General features: G+C 31.8%; 1 protein-coding gene across 4 annotated transcripts in view; it reads right to left on the bottom strand.

The window, feature by feature from the left end:
* LOC139517775 (muscleblind-like protein 1) overlaps positions 1–20,635 on the bottom strand; it is a 195,620-nt gene that overhangs the window by 126,714 nt on the left and 48,271 nt on the right. For 3 of the 4 annotated variants that reach the window (XM_071309165.1, XM_071309164.1, XM_071309166.1), the window contains 2 exons: positions 19,457–19,515; positions 2,989–3,154 (listed from right to left, as the gene is read on the bottom strand). The gene's annotated coding sequence lies outside the window, so the exon portion shown is untranslated. The remainder of the gene's footprint in view (positions 1–2,988; positions 3,155–19,456; positions 19,516–20,635) is intronic. The other variant, XR_011663201.1, reaches the window with a different exon arrangement.

Here is a 20,635-nt window from a genome sequence, read left to right as displayed (position 1 = left end):
AAATATATTCAATCTCTCCAGGTTTTGTTTGTCTGTATGTAATAAGGACTTCTTGTCCATTTTCTCTAACGGCTCAACCATGCTTCTCGTGTTTATATAGATCAGACCGTAGGTTTTCCTGTTTGAATGGTTTTACACTAGTAACTTGTGGGGCCCTTTATTGCTTGCTGTTCGGTGTGAGCTAAGGCTGCGTGTCGAAGGCTGTATCTTGACCTATAATGGTTTACTTTTATAAATTGTTACTTGGATGGAGAGTTGTCTCATTGGCACTCATACGACTTCTTCCTATATATCTATTGACACATCTGTTTCATCTCTGCTATCTTTCACTACAATAATGTCATTTGAGTTTGATGGACCAGCATTAGGTTGTAATTTAGGTAGGATTGGTCGGTCTGACATCTCTACTTGATAAGGATTCCTAACTATCAAAGCTCCCTCTGCCTCACATCAACCTCTACCACCACACCCACATGTTCTAGTAGATTTTCGTTGCATGACTGTATTGATTCCGAAAAATCTACGAATTAATCAGATATAGAAGGAATGAAACTGTATTGATATGGAACACGATGTTGACGTTATTGCTGAGAACGTAGTAAGATCGCAGTATGAACGTAGTATAATCGCATTAAGAACGTGCTTTAATCGCAGTAGAAACGTGGTAAGATCCTGTTGCAATCGGATAACTCAAGGTATGGTCGTAGTGAGAATGTGATGAGCGTATAACTATCTTGATAAGCGCAGTGAGGTTGCAGAATAATCAAGGTGAGAATGTGGTTTTATCTTAGAGGGGTCGTTGTAGAAGTGTAATGAGGAAGTAGTAGCATCGTGAAAGCAACGAAAATCATGGTGCTCATACCGCAACCTCACCACGATCTGAATTTATTTTAGATTGAGGTTGGCGTGGTGCAATCATGGTCTAGTGGGAATGATGCTTTATAACACCAGTCCCAAGGAAGGTTTGATGATCTTCAACCCAGCCACATTCCCAATGTGTCTGTCCCAAGTCAGGTAGGAGCATGCAGGCGTGTAGCTCCCTATAAGCTAACACGCACTTGCGTGCACATCGATTCGGCATGCAAAAAAAAATTTTAAATAAAAAATTTATAAATTGAATGTTAAAGGAAACACCTATGTTGTCACTTTTTTAGTTGATGAAATATCATTAAATGACGGCATTTGGTTTCAAAATAAAAGTGTTATTGGAGATTATGACAAAATCGGACAGTAACTTGTATCTTTTACAAGATTTGAATGTGTAATACTCAGTCTAAGACATGTAGTTTTGGAGCACATTTTACAGTGTCCGGTCAGTTTGGAATGAGATGTACCAATCGGCATTAGAATTATCAAATTCAAATTCAAATTAAAATATTTATTGTCATATAAACTCTGAACAATAAGTTTGTGACAAATATTATAAACATACACAAAATACATTTAACAAACGAAACCATGAAAACAAAAAAAGCAATTATCAGAACCCTTCAATATCGTTGAAAATATGCAGAGACGATGTGGTCGACAGACTACCGGAGCCAATTACCCTGCAAACACGCCAAAACAGTATTGGAAAGTCTCATTATTTTTTGCGTTCATAGACCATATGATAAGGGAACTGGAGAGTGGAGTCGCGTCTAGTATTATAAGAAAATCGCCTCATCGTGCTGTAGAAAATATAACAAACGAACAAATTTCAATATTGTCTGAGACATACGAAACTGACCTGGCATGTAATTTTGACGAATTCAATTGGGAGGTCGCTCGATGCCGAACACGTACGCTGGTTAATAACATCTCGCGAATGCTGCCATGGAGATCTATCAGTGTGCTACGTATGTTAAAAACAAATGTTTGATCAACAATGAACAACGACAGTTACTAGCATTACTGCCGTTATTCAGCGTGATTTCAGTGTAAATATTGACAAAAAAATAGAGAAGTTTAATTGTTTCTGCCTAGACCCGACAAATTCGAGTAAATTCTGTATCTCACAAATATGTGTTGTTTATGTATTACTCAATTCAGAAGATTTATTAATAGTTTTACATTCATAATTTTTTTATAAATCCTATCTACATATAGCTCCTCATTTAACCGTCATATGGCCGAAAACCGAAAAAAAACCAACATTTTTCTGCATAAATAAAGGCAACAGTAGTATACCGCTGTTCAAAACTCATAAATCCATGGACAAAAAACAAAATCGGGATAACAAACTAAAACCGAGGGAAACGCATTAAATATAAGAGGAGAACAACGACATAACACTAAAATGTAACACATATAGACAAAATCCCACGAGAATAACAAATATAACATATATATATAACATCAAAACCAAATACATGAATTTGGGATAGACAAGTACCGTGACACGTCTTATCGCAATGTGAATTTACACTCAAAAATAAGAGAAAACAAACGACACAACGTTATAATGTAATACACACAGAAACGAGTCCCAAAATTTTTTTTAGTAGTTGCTTGCACATCGTTTCATTCTAGCTACGCCCCTGGCATGTAATGCAGTGATTGTCATTTATTGTTTTATATCAATATTTTTATATTTGTCTTTTTGAGACCTTTTATTGCTCTCTATACAGTATGGCTTTTGCTCATTGTTGAAGGCTGTGCAGAGACATATAGTTGCTAACCTTCTTTGTCATTGGTTTCTGGTAGAGTGTTCTTATTGGCAGTCATATTATAGTCTTATTTCTATATTAAACCAGTATGAAAAATAGACTATATTCGTGTGATTCACATAACTGTATACAATATATAAAAGATCAATTATAAACACTTATTCAGAAGTGAACTTGACCAAAAAAGTTAAAATAAGTTGTTGTGTAGTTCATTTATCAGTATAAAATACAGTAAATGAAGAAAATAAAATCTTGATTATGAACAAGCTTCTGTACAAGTTTCAAAATCTTTAACAAAGCTAACTACTGAAGATTTCAAACCTAGTACTACAGACTGTACCTTAATGTTTTTTTTGGAGTGTAGGAAGTTGAATTACTTGGAGAGATCCACAACCTTTGGCAGGAAAACTAGGAATCTGTTTAAGATAGCAGATGAAGCTTGCTTTGAGCGAGTTTTCTCCACCTTAATGCTGCACTGTACATTTACTATTTGAACAATGTCTTAACTGCAAAAGAAAACAACATCCATTTATATGTTAATTACAGAACAAAAAGAATAAACACAAAATCTTAAAAATGTGACTTCTATAATATCATAATGAAATATCACAAAGATTTTAAGAATGGTTATTGATAATGCCATAAGAAAAGAAAACATTAGTTTAGAAGTCAAAGTTGCCTGTAAAATATTGCAAAATGAGGCCAAAAAATTCAAATTTCTCTCTGAGGTGCTCTCTTGGTCATGAAGAAGTATGTAAGATTCCCTGAATCTTTGACAAAGTTAATGATTTCTAATGAACATAACCACAGACTGAACTCAATTGTAGACACCAGAAGATCTAAGGATTGTCATGTCTCACCTTCATGCATATAATGTCTTTGCTTTCAGACAAGACAAAACCTAATCATTATATCTCACATGTGTCAAGTAGATATTATGTACTTCCCAGTCCATGCTTTTTATGGTCGTAGGACGTATCTGATTAGGATGTACTTTTCAGTCAGTATTTCTACAGCCATTATTGTCAAAACTACATAAAACTTTAGCAACAAAGATGTGCATATACTGCACAATTCTAAGAAATATGAAGGATGGAATAATAGAATTATTAATGTGATCATATCTATTGTATAACCTCTTAACTATTACTGAATTGTATCACAGAAGTCTTCTAGATTTTATTGCTTCATTAATGGAAATTATTTTCTTTTATTTGATTGTAATGGCTCCGAAATAATGAAATGTTATCATAATACCATCCTCCCTATAAAACTGTCATGTTGTATTATAATTAATCTCATTGTCTGGCTGTCTACATTTGAAATTGCTAAAGTATAAGCCACAGACAATTCTCTCTTATAAATATATCCATACTGTAGATTAAAAAATACTATTGTTCTTCTCAAAGGCTACAATATTAGCATTTTATGAGATACAGACTTTTGTGTAAGAAAAGTTATTAGACCAATATTTGTTAGTCCAACAAAAATCTATAATACTAAAATTATGAGGTCAGATTTGTCAGTCGTCATCACGTAAAAACGACGAATCAAAGAATTCAACTTTATATATAACTAATATAGTACTAAGGTGTAGATTAAAAATTACACCACTCCAGGCCCTTTTGTTTTCCACGTAATTAATATTGCCAATAATTAAGAAGTTCCGGGTCGAGTCCGATACCGATACCAATAGTATATTCACCTGTTACCTATTACATTATCTGTACATTCCGCATCTGACAGGCTCACCAACAAACGGTGTATTCAGGATTAATATGCTATATACACGGGTCATAATCATAGGGTTGACACTACTAAATTGTCGAATTGTTACCTATTGTAGTATTTTAATCAGTAAGACTTTCTAAGATAATAATACGAATACTGAAAATCTGGACTAAAAATAAGGCATATAGGTACAGTTTTCAATTTGTTAGCGGGCATGACGTAAAACAGCGAATCAAAGAATTCAACTTTATTTATAACGAATATAGGACAATGATGATGATTAAAAAATACTCCATTCCAGGACCTTTTGTTTTCCAAATAATTAATATTACCATAATTGATAAGTTCCAGTTCAACGGGTTCAAACAGAAAGATTTGAAAGCAGAGAAAACTGTGTATCTCATAATCGGCATGACTTTATCAGATGACAAAACTAATACTTAAATAATGCTTACGCATAGTTATATACTTTAATTCAGTCACGGACCCGCGATATCACGGGTGTGTTCTAGTATAATATAAACTTGCTTTTAATAACTTATCTCCCTTGCCTATCAATTCTAGAATCAATAAGAAGAACAGATTTCTAATCCCTCCCTTTTTTTTGCACTTGTTTTATACTTCCAAGGGGCATAACTCTTTTTAAAGAAGTCAATGAGCCAATATTATAGAACTTGTCTTAGATATTGCTGAAACAGGTAGTCAATTCTTGCCAGTTTTTATTAACTTATACTAATGTCGAGAAACACTTATGAACCACATCAACAAACAACAACTACTGAACAACAGATTCCTGACTTAGGATAGATGCAAACAATTGCAGCAGGTTTAAACGTTTTAATGGTACCAAACATTCACCCTTATCTGAAACAATAGTGTAACATTGTATTTATATTACAACTGTACCCCGTTCTAGATGGTCAAATCAAAACCTTCCAATGTAAGGGAAAACAAGAATGTGTTTAAAGTACACGGATGCCCCACTCGCACTATCCTATTCCATGTTCCATGGACCCCGAAATTGGGTAATAATCTAATTTGGCATTAAAACTAGAAAGATTATACTATAGGGAACATATGTACTAAGTTTCAAGTTGATTGGACTTCAGCTTCATCAAAAACTCCCACTTTCATTTTCTATGTTCAGTGGACCGTAAAATTGGGGTCAAAGTCTAATTTGGCTTTAAAATTAGAAAGATCATATCATAAGCAACAAGTGAACTAAGTTTCAAGTTGATTGGACTTCAGCTTCATCAAAAACTACCTTGACCGAAAACTTTAACCTGAAACTCCCTTTCATTTTCTATGTTCAGTGGACTGTGAAATTGGGGTCAAAAGTCTAATTTGGCTTTAAAATTAGAAAGATCATATCATAAGCAACAAGTGTACTTAGTTTCAAGTTGATTGGACTTCAGCTTCATCAAAAACTACCTTGACCAAAAACTTTAACCTGAACGGACAGACGCACAGACGGACGCACAGACGAACAGAGCCACAGACCAGAAAACATAATGCCCCTCTACTATCGTAGGTGGGGCATAAAAAACTTAACCCAATTTCAGACAATTAAGCGGAAAATGCAACCCCATTTGTTTGACCGTATCCGCCCCAGTATCATATATATAGTGAGTATCCCCCAGATGTAGGTCTAGAATGGCCATTGGGGAAGTGTCGCACAAAACAATCATTTCATGTATAGAATTACTTTCCGTTTTGGTTGTTTTAAAAGGTGTCCAAGTCAGGGAAACAGTATAAATAGAAATCAAAGTAATTATGTGTTTAATTAACGAATATGAAAAAATTGCCATATTCAATACAAGATTACCAGATTACCAGATTACAATTTTTTTTTAAATTTTTTTTTTTGAAAAGGGTTTGAGGTATACCCAATACGCCCTTACCTGGACCCGCCCCTTATTGCTATGTATTATGGGGTTTGTTCACTGTTGCCTATCGTTACTAATTTCCACACCATTTGGTCCCTGATGAATAGTTGTCTCCCTTTATTTTATTAACTGTTAGTTGATGTCTGTTTATTCACAGTATTTTTCTAAGACACTGAGATATATATTTTTCATAACTAGACATTTTGTTTATAGACAACTATCTATTGATGAAGACTGTTATAATATTGCCCTTCGGATGTCTTTTGATTATTTGTGTCATAGGGTTTCTGTTTTATTGATATGAACCTCAAATTACCATTTATATTAATTTGCCTTTTAATTGAACTGAATGAGATTAGTTCCTTTTGTCTATCAATATAATATTATATACCTATTTCTGAAGACCTTTAAAGTCCTTTGGTTTTATGTTGTGTTGTGTTGTTGTCTCACCCCACACTTTCAAGAACTTAAATAGTTTATATTATTTATTTTTCTTAAACATGGTGAGGGTTGTCTCCTTTAAAAGGTCAACTTACCTCTTTTCTTATATTCTGCAGCCCTCAGATAGATAAAATAAGATGTGGTATGAGTGCCAATGAGACAACTCTCCATTCAAGTCTCAATTTTTAAAAAGTAAACCATAATAGAACAGCCTTCAATCAGATGCACTCTTAGTACTTAAATCCCGTGGAAATAGAATTTAGATGTTAAGTATTGATCAACATTATACTTAAGTACCGATGCTGCCTCGATGATGCCTCTAGTACTCTCATTAATTCATGTGCACTACTTTATTGTAATAAAGACAAATGAAACGACACAATGAATTATTTATTTAGCAACAGGAAAAAAATTTGATCAGACTAACAACATATTTGTTAGAATTGGATTAGGAAATCCCTTAGTAGATATATGATCTGTGGTGTCGTTATATCTATACAGCTTTTGTTCTATAATGGAATTAACATTTTATGGTGATTTCTAGGCTCAATGTAACATTATACTTGTTCTAAACAAGAGGTTTCTAGTTTCAATGGACAGTTTTTTTTAACATTGAATAATCTAATATTTCATACAAAAGGATAACAGCCAGTGAATGAAATATCAATGCCTATAGTATATCAAGCACTGTTGTACAGATCAAATGACAAAAAACACATTAAACAACTTGATAAAAAATATTACATAAGATCAAGTATGATGCTGGAAGCCAACTGACTGAAGCATTATGGGAATAAGGTCATAATATTATTTGATTACACTATCGCCTCTTTATATTGTAAGATCCATGTTAGTATGGCAAATCTTTTTAAGGGTCAAAACAAATCTGTGTGATTTCCTAACCTATTTCTATATAAGATCAGTGCAATAGAAGAATTGAACCTAAAATGTTTACCAAAGAGTCCCTTAAATCTATTTATTATATACTTAGTAGTAAATACTGATAAATTGTATGTGTAATACAGTCAATGGCAAGCATGCTGTATCAGTCACCCGTGATGATATCGATATCAGCACGGTTGCAAAAGCTTTATCACACCTTTAATCTGTATGACGTCACGTCATCGATTTCAGTCGCTGTTGCAACGGCTTTATCAAATCCCTAATCTGTATGCCGTCATGTCAAACCTATAGTCTGTATGACGTCATTTCAAACCTCCTTGTCTGTATGACGTCATGTCACATAAAAAACATCTACTTGAGGTATATGTATATAATAAAGTGTATATGATATGGCTTTTTCAATATCACACACCGTATCAACCCTCAACCAATATAATCCCTCGAGCAGAGCTCTTTGGATTATATTGGTGTCTCGGGTTGATACAGATGCGATATTGAAAAAGCCATATGATATTCTCTATACATACTGCCTATAAGGGAAATACCCAATACTGATATGATTGCTAGTGAGACAACTATCCACCAGACACCAATGATGTGGATGTTATAAAATACTAGTATAGGTAACCATACAACCTTCAACAGTCAACAGTGCACAAACCCTATACTATAAAAGGCCCTGACATACATAACAAACTGAAACAATTCAAAATAGAAAACCAACAGCCTGATTTATCTACAAAACAACAAAAAAGAAAAACAAATATGATATACAGCAAGGAATGACCACCATTCTGTCAGTATGTGTGGTTATAATCATCCGGTTTGTTGCTTAACACATATAAAAACACCAATCTCTTACTGTATCAATCTAAGCTGTCATGCACAAATTATATTTATATTCTTCAAAAATGATAAATTATGTAAGAAATATAAAAAAAGTATGAAGTATTTTGTTCTAGTGGATTTTTTTCTAGTTACAGGAGAGTACATAGTCATTAACTTGTAAGTAGACATCATTGTTTACATACTTAAGTGTTCACTAAAACTTGGGTGTTGTTCTCTGTGGTAGGCACTGTTGAGTACGTGCACAACTTGGTCTATACTCTATACTCTATACAACAATGTCTAAAAACATTTTCTTTACTTTACTAGATTGAAAATTTTACATTAATTTAATATTTTGTCAGATAAAGCTTCTCTTCTTTGTTTTAATTCACCAATAATCCGGACTAAAACCAAGAAAATCTATATATGATATGCACTGCTTAATGCAATCAGATTTTAGTCGGAAATTGTAAATATTTTGTCCGGATGTTCAGTCTAGAATCCTTTGTGGTATGTCTGTAGACTCTTTGTCATTAAATTAGTTTCCTTTGTGAAGAAAAGAAAATAACAGCTTGTCATATAAAAGGCTGCATGGCTTGTGTCAACGCATTTAATGTTCGGCAGTAAATAATCTAAAAATCCATTACAGTGGATAAAAATAAATATGGGTAATTTTTCTATAATTCACAGAATTGAATGTTGAATATATCTACTTCAACAGAAAATTATTAGTCTTGTTTTTTAAGCAATTGCTTTTTGCATGCTATACATTCATAAAATGTTTGTTTTTTAAAATAAATTAAACTACAAAATTTTAAATCATCATGACATAGAGTAATTACCTCACACAAAAAGATATTTTGGGGGATATGCTTTCAAAAATGCATTAGCTACAAGAAATAAAAAAAAATTAAAATATGTTTTTTTTTTTTTTTTCAATCATTAATGGAAGTGAAATAGTGAAATAATAATTCACTTTTAGAAGCCAGTTTGGTTCAATTTTGCCAAAATAGCTAAGAAACATCGCTAAAAACCCTGATACTGATACAAGTTAAAACCATGATTAACTCCTTTTTTTAACGGATACAGGTCATTCATTAGGAGGTGGTACCCGGTACTTTTACCCTCCTATGCTATTGACAAGTACCGCCTAAATGTAGGAATTTTTATATAAGATATTCATGGAATAAATTGAGAAGTACCACCTAGAAACGTGGAAAGTACCAGTCAACATGAAAGATAATGAAACCCCTGCAGATATGAAATCAAGTATGCCTAGAAAAATCCAATTGCAAGAGTCTGCTATCTATTTTTATGTTTTTTGTGGGGTTATAATAACCATCGGCAGTCTTCATATGTCACCTTAATGGTTAATTAGATGGCGTCTAGACTAAAATACACATGAAACTAGAGGCTCTAAAGAGCCTGTGTCGCTCACCTTGGTCTATGATCATACTAAACAAAGGACATACATAATAGATGAGAATAGAATTCATGAGAAAATTTTGTTTTGGTGATGATGATGTGTTTGTCAATCTTACTTTACTGAATATTCTTGCTGTTTACAATTTTCTCTATCTATAATGAACTTGGCTCAGTAATTTCAAAGTAAAATATTTTGTAAAAGTTCACAAAAATTCACATAAATTTACGAAAATTAGACTCCTTAAGGGGTAAATTGACCGTTTTGGTCAAGTTGACCTATAGTTTGTAGATCTTACTTTGCTATACATAATTGTTGTTTGCAGTTTATCTTTATCTAAGATAATATTGAAGATAATAACCAACAAGAATGTGTCCCCAGTACATGAATGCTCCATCCGCACTATCATTTTCTATGTTCAGTGGACCGTGAAAATGGAGGAAAATCTGTAATTTGGCATTAAAATTAGAAAGATCATATCATAGGGAACATATGTAATAAGTTTCAAGTTGATTGGACTTCAACTTCATCAAAAACTACCTCGACCAAAAAGTTTAACCTGAAGCTGGACGAAAGGACGAACTGACGAACAGATGAACGAACAGTACGACGAATGGACGGACAGATGGACGAGCGCATTGACCAGAAAACAATATGCCCATAAATGGGTCATAAAAACTGCTAAATTTCCTGAAAATTACTAATTCGGGGGCAGCAACCCAATATCGGGTTGTCTGATTTATCTGAAAATTTCAGGGTAGATAGATCTTGACCTGATTAACAATTTTACCCTGTCAGATTTGCTCTAAATGCAATGGTTTTTATCGATATAAGCCAAAATCTACATTTTAGCCCTATGTTCTATTTTTAGCCATGTCGGCCATCTTGATTGGTTGGCCAGGTCATCAGAAACTTTTTTTTAAACTAGATACCCAAAGGATTTTGGTTAAATTTGGCCCAATAGTTTCAGAGGAGAAGATTTTTTTAAAAGATTTCTAAAATTTTAGAAAAACGGTTGAAAATTGACCATAAAGGGCAATAACTCCTAAAGGGGTCAACTGACAATTTTGGTCATTGACTTATTTGTAGATCTTACTTTGCTGAACATTAATGCTGTTTACAGTTTATCTCTATCTTTTATAATATTCAAGATAATAACTAACAAGAGGCTGTCACAACGACAGCAAACCGGATTTATTAATATTTATTTGTGTCCTGGCAATATCACAAGAACCATTACTGATGAATGGTGAAAGTGAAAATCGTCAATATCAAATTTGACCTCCATTTTGTCATCAGTATCAACATATTAAAATTTGAAAAGCTTAGATTGAATGGTTCATGAGTAAATGCAACAACGTGAATTGAAACGCCATTTTACAATCTTTCAAGAACCATAACGCCTGAACGGTAGAAGTCAAAATCGTCATTATTTAACTTGACCTCTATTTTGTCATCAGTTACAACATATTAAAATTTGGGAAGCTTTGGTAGAACAGATGCGTAAATGCACTGACACAACTTGAAACTCCATTTTTCAATCTTTCAAGAACCATAACTCCTGAACTGTAAAGGTCAAAATCGTCATTATTGAACTTGACCTCCGTTTTGTCATCAGTTACAAAATATAAAAATTTGGGAAGCTTTGGTAGAACAGTTCATGCGAAAATGCACGGACACGACTGAAAACTCCATTTTTCAATCTTTCAAGAACCATTACTCCTGAACGGTAAAAATCAAAATTGCCATTATTGAACTTGACCTTCATTTAGTTGTCAGTAAAAACATATTAAAATTTTAAAAGCTTTGGCTGAACGGTTCATGAGTTAATGCACGGACAACATTTGATTGCCGACCGCCCGGCCGCCCAACTGCCCGGCCGCCCGCCGTACATCCCCAAATCAATAACCAACATTTTTGTCACAAAAATCGAGTTAAAAACTGCAAAATTTTCTTAAAATTACTAATTTGGAGGCAGCAACCCAACAACAGGTTATCTGATTTGTCTGAAAATTTCAGGGCAGATAGATCTTAATCTGATAAACAATTTTACTTCATGTCAGATTTGCTCTATATGCTTTGGTTTCAGAGATATTAGCCAAAATCTACATTTTACCCCTATGTTCTATTTTTAGCCATGGTGGCCTTCTTGATTGGATGGCCGGGTCATCGGACACATTTTTAAAACTAGATACCCCAAGGATGATTGTGGCCAAGTTTGGTTAAATTTCGCTCAGTAGTTTCAGAGGAGAAGATTTTTGTAAAAGTTTACAGACGCCGGATGCCAAGTGATGAGAAAAGCTCACTTGGCCCTTTGGGCAAGGTGAGCTAATAATGATACTTATTATGTAGCCTATGCATTTTTAATTGTTTATTTAAAACTTTTAATAATTAAGATACACAGGTTATCATATGTAATAAATCAAATTTTGCAGCTAATGTCCCTTCAATTATTGTCTACCTGTTTAAAACATTTTGACAATGCTTTTCTTAAAACAATTTCAATGTAATAGTGTTCGTTATGTTAACAAATTTGCTAAAATTAGGCAATAATGCCTCATAATGCCATTTTAATGACTTTACAGAAAAATTGCTTTATCAAGTCATATTTCTTTCGAAATATAAAAAAAATATGATTGTTTATGGCCAATTGATTGAGCCAAAAAAACACTTCAAGGTACTTGCTTTTGTAAGATTATTTCGTAAACTTGTTGCAAAAACCCTTCTCAAAATCCATCTATCACAACAAAAATTCTCCTTATATAGAAAGTAGCTATAATAAGTCAATAACAAAGTTAAAAAAAAATTAGATGATTAAGTCACAAGCGATTAGGTCTTCTAAGATAATGAAGTTCCTAAAGGAGTAAATTGCATTTCCAATACCTTGTCTGTTCAGGTGAGATAACGAATATAATTTTCTACCTGAGACATCAAAGACTATTTGTACCTGAAAGTGCATGATTCATACTGATACACATCATAGAAATAGATTTTTAATGATGTAGCAATGTTGCCTTTTAATTGGCTTTATTTTCAAAATCTGTGATTCTCCAAATAGAGTTATCAATTTGACATTTGAGAGTCAGGTTAACTGTCTGCTCCAAAGCCATTTTCCATTATGTTTTTAATCTATTAGCTTTGATAAAGTTGTAATGATATTCCTGGAGTGGTAACCTTTCCCCATGTTTCCAGGTAGACTCTGATTAGATCAAGGACAAGATCAATGTATGTAGAGAACCTTGCCATCTGTAGCAAATTAATCAAATTAAAATATTTCAATGATTTATTGATTTATAATGATGTTCTAATAAATTTACATTGCTTTCAACATGAAAAATATTACAAAGATGTTTACATCATTAAATATTGATAATTTCAATTTATATTGATTAGAATTTGCTGTGAGTGGGCTGATGATGATCAGATAAAAGGGTCTATTTTGGATAAAATCAAATAAAAAAAATATAATCAACATCTGAGACATCTCTACTATTTGAAACCTATGATTTAAACAGTTAGTTTTTCAAAGAAAAATTCCAACACATTTGTTTAACTGTCCTGTTTTAAAATGATGTTCATTTTCTAATTCTGCAGTATGATATGGAAAAATGAAAACTGTGATCTCCCCCTCCCCTCCTGAATCAAAGCTGATTGATTTATTTATGGAGTTTTACACCACTATTGGCTATTTTGGGGTGTTCTGTTTTTATGAAAGCAGGAAGCTGGAGTGTACAGAGAGAACCACCATAGACTTTTGACTGGAAACTGACAAACCCAGTCATTGGAGATTATAGTCAAATACCATGTGCATCAGGTTCAAACTCACAAAATTAAGTGTGGAAAGTCTGTAATATGAAGGTTTTACTAAAAGTATCACATAATCTTTCCAATATAAATGATCAATGTAAATGAGGTCATGGTAAAATTAACCCTGCCAGACAGACATGTTTACCTTAAAATCTATCCATACACCAAATATAGTTGACCTTTGCTTATAGTTTCTGTAATACAGTCTTCACTCAGACCACCAAAAAATTAACACATTTATTACTGATGAATGAATTTAGGTCCAGGATAAGTAAACCCTGTTTAATAAATATGTAAACTTGGCAAGGATCCCATATATTTTCACATGACCAAAAAACTATTTATTTTTTACAAGTAGTCACTGAAACATGAAAATGAGATCCAGGACAATGACAGATAGTTAGGCTATAAAAAAGAATATGTCTGTTTGCCCTTACCCTATCTACCTACCAGAAAATAGCTGCCTACTCAAAAAATGTATTGTCCTGATGTGAACAGGTTTTTTTTATCAGATAGGCATGAATACTAATAAACTTCAATTTCTTTTTGTGGAAAAAAAAAGAATGTTTACCTTCTACCATCTGTCTCAACCGTTGGGTAGGATTTGGGAAAACCAAAATATTTTTTTAAGTGTGGCTGAACCTCTTAAGATTAGGAATCTACGTACAAGATATATTTATAGGGTCTTCTTCCCTCTGAAATATAAAGCTTTCTACATATGGTTTACGAAACTGCTGCAGGATAATAATTCTGTATGTCTCGCATTCTGTCTTTCTACGCAGGCAAAACAAAAGTAACTTGTTACTTTTAATGTGAAACATAATTCTAAATTAACTAACAAACCACAATAGGAAACTTTATTACAATTACAGACACATGTGCAATTAACAAAATTTATCACATGCTAAATTAATTCTGTGAAATTACAAATTACATCACATAAAACCATTTAAAGTCCACAAATTAATTAGAAATTCAATGTGAGGATATTTCTTGATAGTTGAGTCATGCAAATAATGTTTGAGTAATTTTTAGCCTGGTAATATGGTACTATGATTCTCTACCATCAACTTAACTTGGAATTAATTTGATCCAAGCATCGGAATACGGTGCCATTAATAATGTTGGAAACAATTATCTCCTTTTCTCATCAGTAAGCATCAGCGGCCAGGTAAAGATATTGAACAGGTTGACTCATTCTAACCAAGATTCCAGTAAACAAAAGGTGATATCATCAAAGTACCGAGGTAAATCTAATTCAACCGGACCAAATGCCATTACATCATATAAAGTTTAAATCATTTGGAGAAGCACTGATAAAGGCATGACACAACATATGGTTGCAACAGACTTTAATTATCCTCGGAAAATAAAATGCATTTCCTATTATTCTTGTTATGCAATCAGATTTGCATTCAATACATGACAAAGCTGAACTAAAATAGCATACAAATTATTGGTTTAAAGCTATAAATTTGTCCTTTTTCCAGTTAGATGCAATTTCAACAGAAAAGTGAAGATTTTTGTCTCCAAAATATTGTTTATTTGTTCATTTGCTAATAGAGATGTACAAATTGAGAGAAATGATTTGTGAATATTTGTTAAGATTACTAAATGTCACTATATGGAATAGCAATGTTTGGTTGATATCACAACATGTAAAGATTGTAATAAGTATTATATAATGACATTAAAAGTAGAACCTCCTTTACTGTAAACAGTAAGTAAGAATCTATCATCTTGTTATGCAGGCCAGGGTGAGTGACAGTCTTGACTAGGAATAAAAATATTTTACACAATTTAAACTCATGGTAACTACTGTAGCAATTATTTTATAATGTTTCTGTATTTCTTGTCTGGTAATATAGTCCTATAGTTTCTGACTACCTTTAACTTAATTTTGGAGAGTTTGAGAAAACAGGGTTTATTCATTTGTTGAAATAGTCTTTGAACTAGCTCTCAATAAATGAGAGTTCTCTCATGGTGGTAAAGGTGTCTTTCGCAATCTTGGATTGGAAATAACAGAGAACCTAAATTTGATGAGAAATGTAGATAACTAATCTGAATTTTCATTTAAATGAATAACTTGATAAAATTTTAACTTATAAATAATAAATTTTTTCAAGCGTAGATTATTTTAGCCTGATTTTTGATGTTTTTATAATTATCATTCAAAGGGGAGATAACTCCAAAATAGTGCATTTCTAAAAGGATCTACAAGAATTTTGTTATTTTATATTTTAGTCAGAAAAAAACACAGTGACCCTATCTTTTCTTATGATATTATCAAAGCAATAATTAAAATCATTTTATTTTACATTTATATCATTTACTTTAGCTTCTAATCACATATTTATGTTTTTTCCTGTATAATCAATACAAAATGTGTCTTTTTGTCACAACCTGTAGCTTGCAAAAATGCCCTGTGATCTATCATTTTTATTATATCTTTTAAAATATATATTACAATATAATACATTTTGGCAAAGTAAATGAAATTTGATTTGGGTTCTGATGGTTCCTGGGATTGGTAAACTAAAAAAAATTATTATGCAATGCAAGGAAAATTAATTACCACACAGTAATGATGGAGCATGGTAACCTTTAAGTTACTGTTACAGTAGTGGAAATGCTTGTACGATGTTTTAAAAGATTTTGTATAAAAAAAATATAACATAAAAAATTTCCGGAAAAGTAATAAATACAAATTCTGGAAACATATACTTTTAGTTTCCGAAAACGTAGTGTTGGAACCTTGAAAAATTAGCGGAAATGCAATACAGCCTATCTGAGAACTATAGACCCTTAAATTTTTGGCATCTTGAATACTAACTAATGCAACTTTTCCATCCCAAATTGAAACACTAAAACTGATTCCTAATATGTAAATTAAATGTTTTATCTGTAATCTTACAAAACACCTCCCAAATCAATTTACTTTATATGATCAAATTATATTATGTCTGTAGCTACACAATATAATCACTATATATGAATGTCTGGTGCAATTCAATTTCCAAGCAGACAAAACTAAGTTCTTACAGACAACAGTATTAGTCTAAGTACCTCAGTTACTTATATTATTTTCTCCTGGAGGTAATATGGATCTCTTATGCCATCTTGGATTGCAAAATAGCAGAACACAATGGGTCTAGACTTTTTACTAAGTCAGCAAGTTTCTATACAGGAAAAATAAACTAAAAGGATTTTCATTTCAATGTGGAAAATTAATTGGTCTATAAAAATTTAAATCACTCATCTTTTTACAAAAGTAGAATGTTTTTGCTTGTTTACAATTTTTTTTTTAATTTGCATATTAAAGGGAGGTAACCCAGAAAATGTATTATTTCAAAAGGTGTCAATAGAAAAAAAACTATCTTATGTAATTGCAGGAAAAAAGATTCAGTAATCCCAATTTTTTCTTTTAATCTTTTGAAAGCATTGTCTAAAAGCTATCTTGTCATATTTTATTTCAAAATTCTACCATTTAGTTGACCTTTTATTCACATCTGACAGGATGTTTTTTTGTCTGTATAATCCACTCAAAATGTTTTACTTTTTCACAACCTGTAGATTGAAAAAAAACTTGTTCACTATTTTTTTTTTCATTTTGGAACATATCACTATATATGGTTACATTTTAGCAAAGTATGAACAAATTCATCATTTTTGGTTTTAAACTACCATATCACCCAATATAGTATTGAGAAATTTTGACAAATCTAATTTTCTACATTTTGAAAAATTACTTAAAACATCTTTAATTTCTGACAATTTTATTTAAAGACATCCTGGATATTGGCAGGAAAATCGCAATTTACATAAAAATAATGCGTTCAAAATTGACAATCATCCCTTCCAATGGAGATATTTTTTTCCATGGAGAATTCTCCCTATTGTTTGTAATAACGCATTATTTTCTGGAATGATTGATAGCAGGATATATACTGATACATTACAAATATTTCTAAAAATGACGTCTCACTTCTCAAAACACTTGTGGGACTTTATAAAGAGAGACATGTAATTTATTGTGCTCTGTTTACTCCAAAGCTAGGGAGTATTACACATGTCTTCTGTTCTAACAAGATTAATGATCTCAAGTAACTTTATAAAGACATATAAATCAACTGCTCTGTCCTATTGAACACAATATAGCATTGCCTTTTTGTGGGAAACTTTCTTTTCAATTCAATTCATCAATTTGAACAAAAGCCCTTGAAAAACATTTTTTTTTTAATGTTTTTGATTATTTTACATTTGAGATCACCATTGTGTTGCTAGGTAGCCATCATATTTTAGTTTTATTAACAGTAAAGTATGTAGTTGATTAAACTTTGAAAATTTTGGTCTTTATTCTTGCCTTTTTTATTTGGAGAAGTTTGTATTCTATTCTCTAAACATACTTTTTTGTCCAATGAATATCTACTCTAAATATATTTCTAATCATTTAGATAATTTCTTCCATTAAAAACAAAATCCTATTTGTTTGTCAATACTGCCATGTAAGACTACTAAGGTACAGAAGTAAGCCTTCTAAGGCCCATTAGTAAAATAAAAGAGGACAATTTAAAATAAATTATGATTTTATCTCCTTAGCACCTTAAGGATAAACATCAAATAAAGCATTAGATGATTATCACAGAAAAAGATATCTAATACATTATTATCTGTACAAGTTATCTATTGACATTATACTGGGGTTGGGTAGGAGAAATACAATTTCTGATAAGTCTCTGGAGAACTTGATATCAATTCTCATCAGTGCTAACAGTTCAGATGTCATTTGTTTAATGGTCTATGTAGTTTTCTGCAGGGAAATGACCATGAAAATGATACACAAATTTCATGTAAAACTGTATCATCAAAGAAATAGAGTTTTAACTAGAGGCTCTGCATTTACCTTGAGCAGCAACTCAGGTGAAGGGGTCAATACATTTTGTAAATGAAACTTAAAATTCTAAAAAAGAAATTCAGATTCATTGTTGATTCAATTTTTATACTCTTAAGTGTGAAATTCACAAAAAAAAATCATATTTGCATACAGTGTCATGGAGATGTTCTAGAAAATTATTAAAGAATACTATAGATACCAAATAGAAATAACTCATTGGCATTAGACTGATAGTCAGCAGTTCTCTTCAATAAATATGAAAAATTCCCAGAAAGAAAAGGTTAAGAGCTTTCAGCCTAATGACCTTAGAATTAATACTTCGATGTGTGTTAATATCTCAATGGACTATTTTTTACTTGATTATGTAATCTTCTTCCTTAACCACTCTTAGTGGTGTATTCAACTAATTGATAAAAGTACAGTTTTGTATAAATAAACCATCTTTAACACAAAGACCTCTTACATGAACATTTTCTAAGTATTCAGCTAAAGAGGAACTTGAAATAATGCCATTGTTTTGTATTTATAGATGTGTGTCTGGTTTAGTTATTGTTCCTTACATGAAGGTTTTTTTTCTAGTTTTATTTCTTGTAAAATCTTAGTTCTTTGGTTTATTAGTGACAGTGTTATTAAAAGGCAAATAATACACAACACCTAAACACTGATCATCCAAACAGATTGCACTTACTGACTCAGTAAACTTGCACACTGGTTCCCTAGAATCGACAAAATTCTAACTAACATTCACATTTGAGTTTATTTACTTTGAAATCTTGTATACCAGTTTTCTAAGACTAACTTTCCAGTTTTGTAAGTAACTATCAAAATGCGTTTTTTAAATGTTTTGCATATTGACTGCTTTGTTTGATAAATCTTAGTTGAAGTAAAACAATACCTGAGTTTGGGTAGATACTGTATCGGATAATACTTTTTTCTATGCAATTTTTAACTTTCCTGAAAAATAAAAGCAGTTTTGATTTCTGATGTGTATATATATATATTTCATAAAATAATGTCCTTAGTTTACTCACATGTATGGAAGTTGTTACTAAACAAGTGCAACATTTTACTTTGCATTCAAGATAGATAACAAAGTTGTGAACAATTTTTTATATTTACTGTTATTTTTATTATTTTTATTTTCTTTCTCATTTCATTTTATAATAAATGTCACACTAATGAGCCTCGTGTGTCTGTATACTTAAAATCTACTTAATACAAATTTTAACAGTTTTCAGCGTGATAAATATATAATTCATACAAAATTAATATCAAAATGAGACAACTGTCCTCTGCGTGGTCAATATATCATACAAAATTTATATTTGAGAACATGATCTGTTACCAAACAGTCATAAATTTCTCCATTGTCTAGGAATTCTATTGTTTCCATTAACAAAGTAAAGATCAGAACTAATTTCATCACGTATACATATATATACCAATAGACCTGACACTGGACATAGCCCCGCAGTAAAATTAACCGACAATTTGCAAACAGCAGAAAAATCTAATCACTTCAGCGTTAGAGGATATATGACAATATCAGACGAAGTCAGGAACAAAATATAAGGCTTAATGACACTATTAGGTGTAAGAATACCCAGACAATTACCATAGAAAGGTTGGTTTGATGTGTTTGTCAATCTTATTATAAAGCAGACGACAGCAAGAGAAACCTGATGTCTAGACATTTATTTTGGTCTTAGGTGGCTTAGAGAAAAGTATTTCTAAATCAATATAACCAAGTTCTCAAGTGATCAATAACAATCCTACAACAAATTCTGTTCTGTCGAACAATTTTTTAATACCATAATTATTTCTTATACTTCCTTTGTAAAAGTTACACATAACTGAACAGCCAATCAATATCATCTTACAGCTACTTTGATAGGCAGCGGAAAATTATCATCTTTGTTTTACAGTAAACTGGGTCCAACAATGAAGTTTAAAAATAATACATCTTTACTGGACCAAATGTCAAGTAAAACTAAAACAACCTGAGAATCAATGATGTACATACATATGCACATACAGAAACATATAAAAACAAGAATGTGTCCCCAGTACACGG

The sequence above is a fragment of the Mytilus edulis genome, chromosome 3 (assembly GCF_963676685.1).
Source record: "Mytilus edulis chromosome 3, xbMytEdul2.2, whole genome shotgun sequence".
Classification (NCBI taxonomy): Eukaryota; Metazoa; Mollusca; class Bivalvia; order Mytilida; family Mytilidae; genus Mytilus; species Mytilus edulis.
Note: the sequence above shows the minus strand (reverse complement) of the source record. Positions and strands in the feature narration are given on the sequence as shown.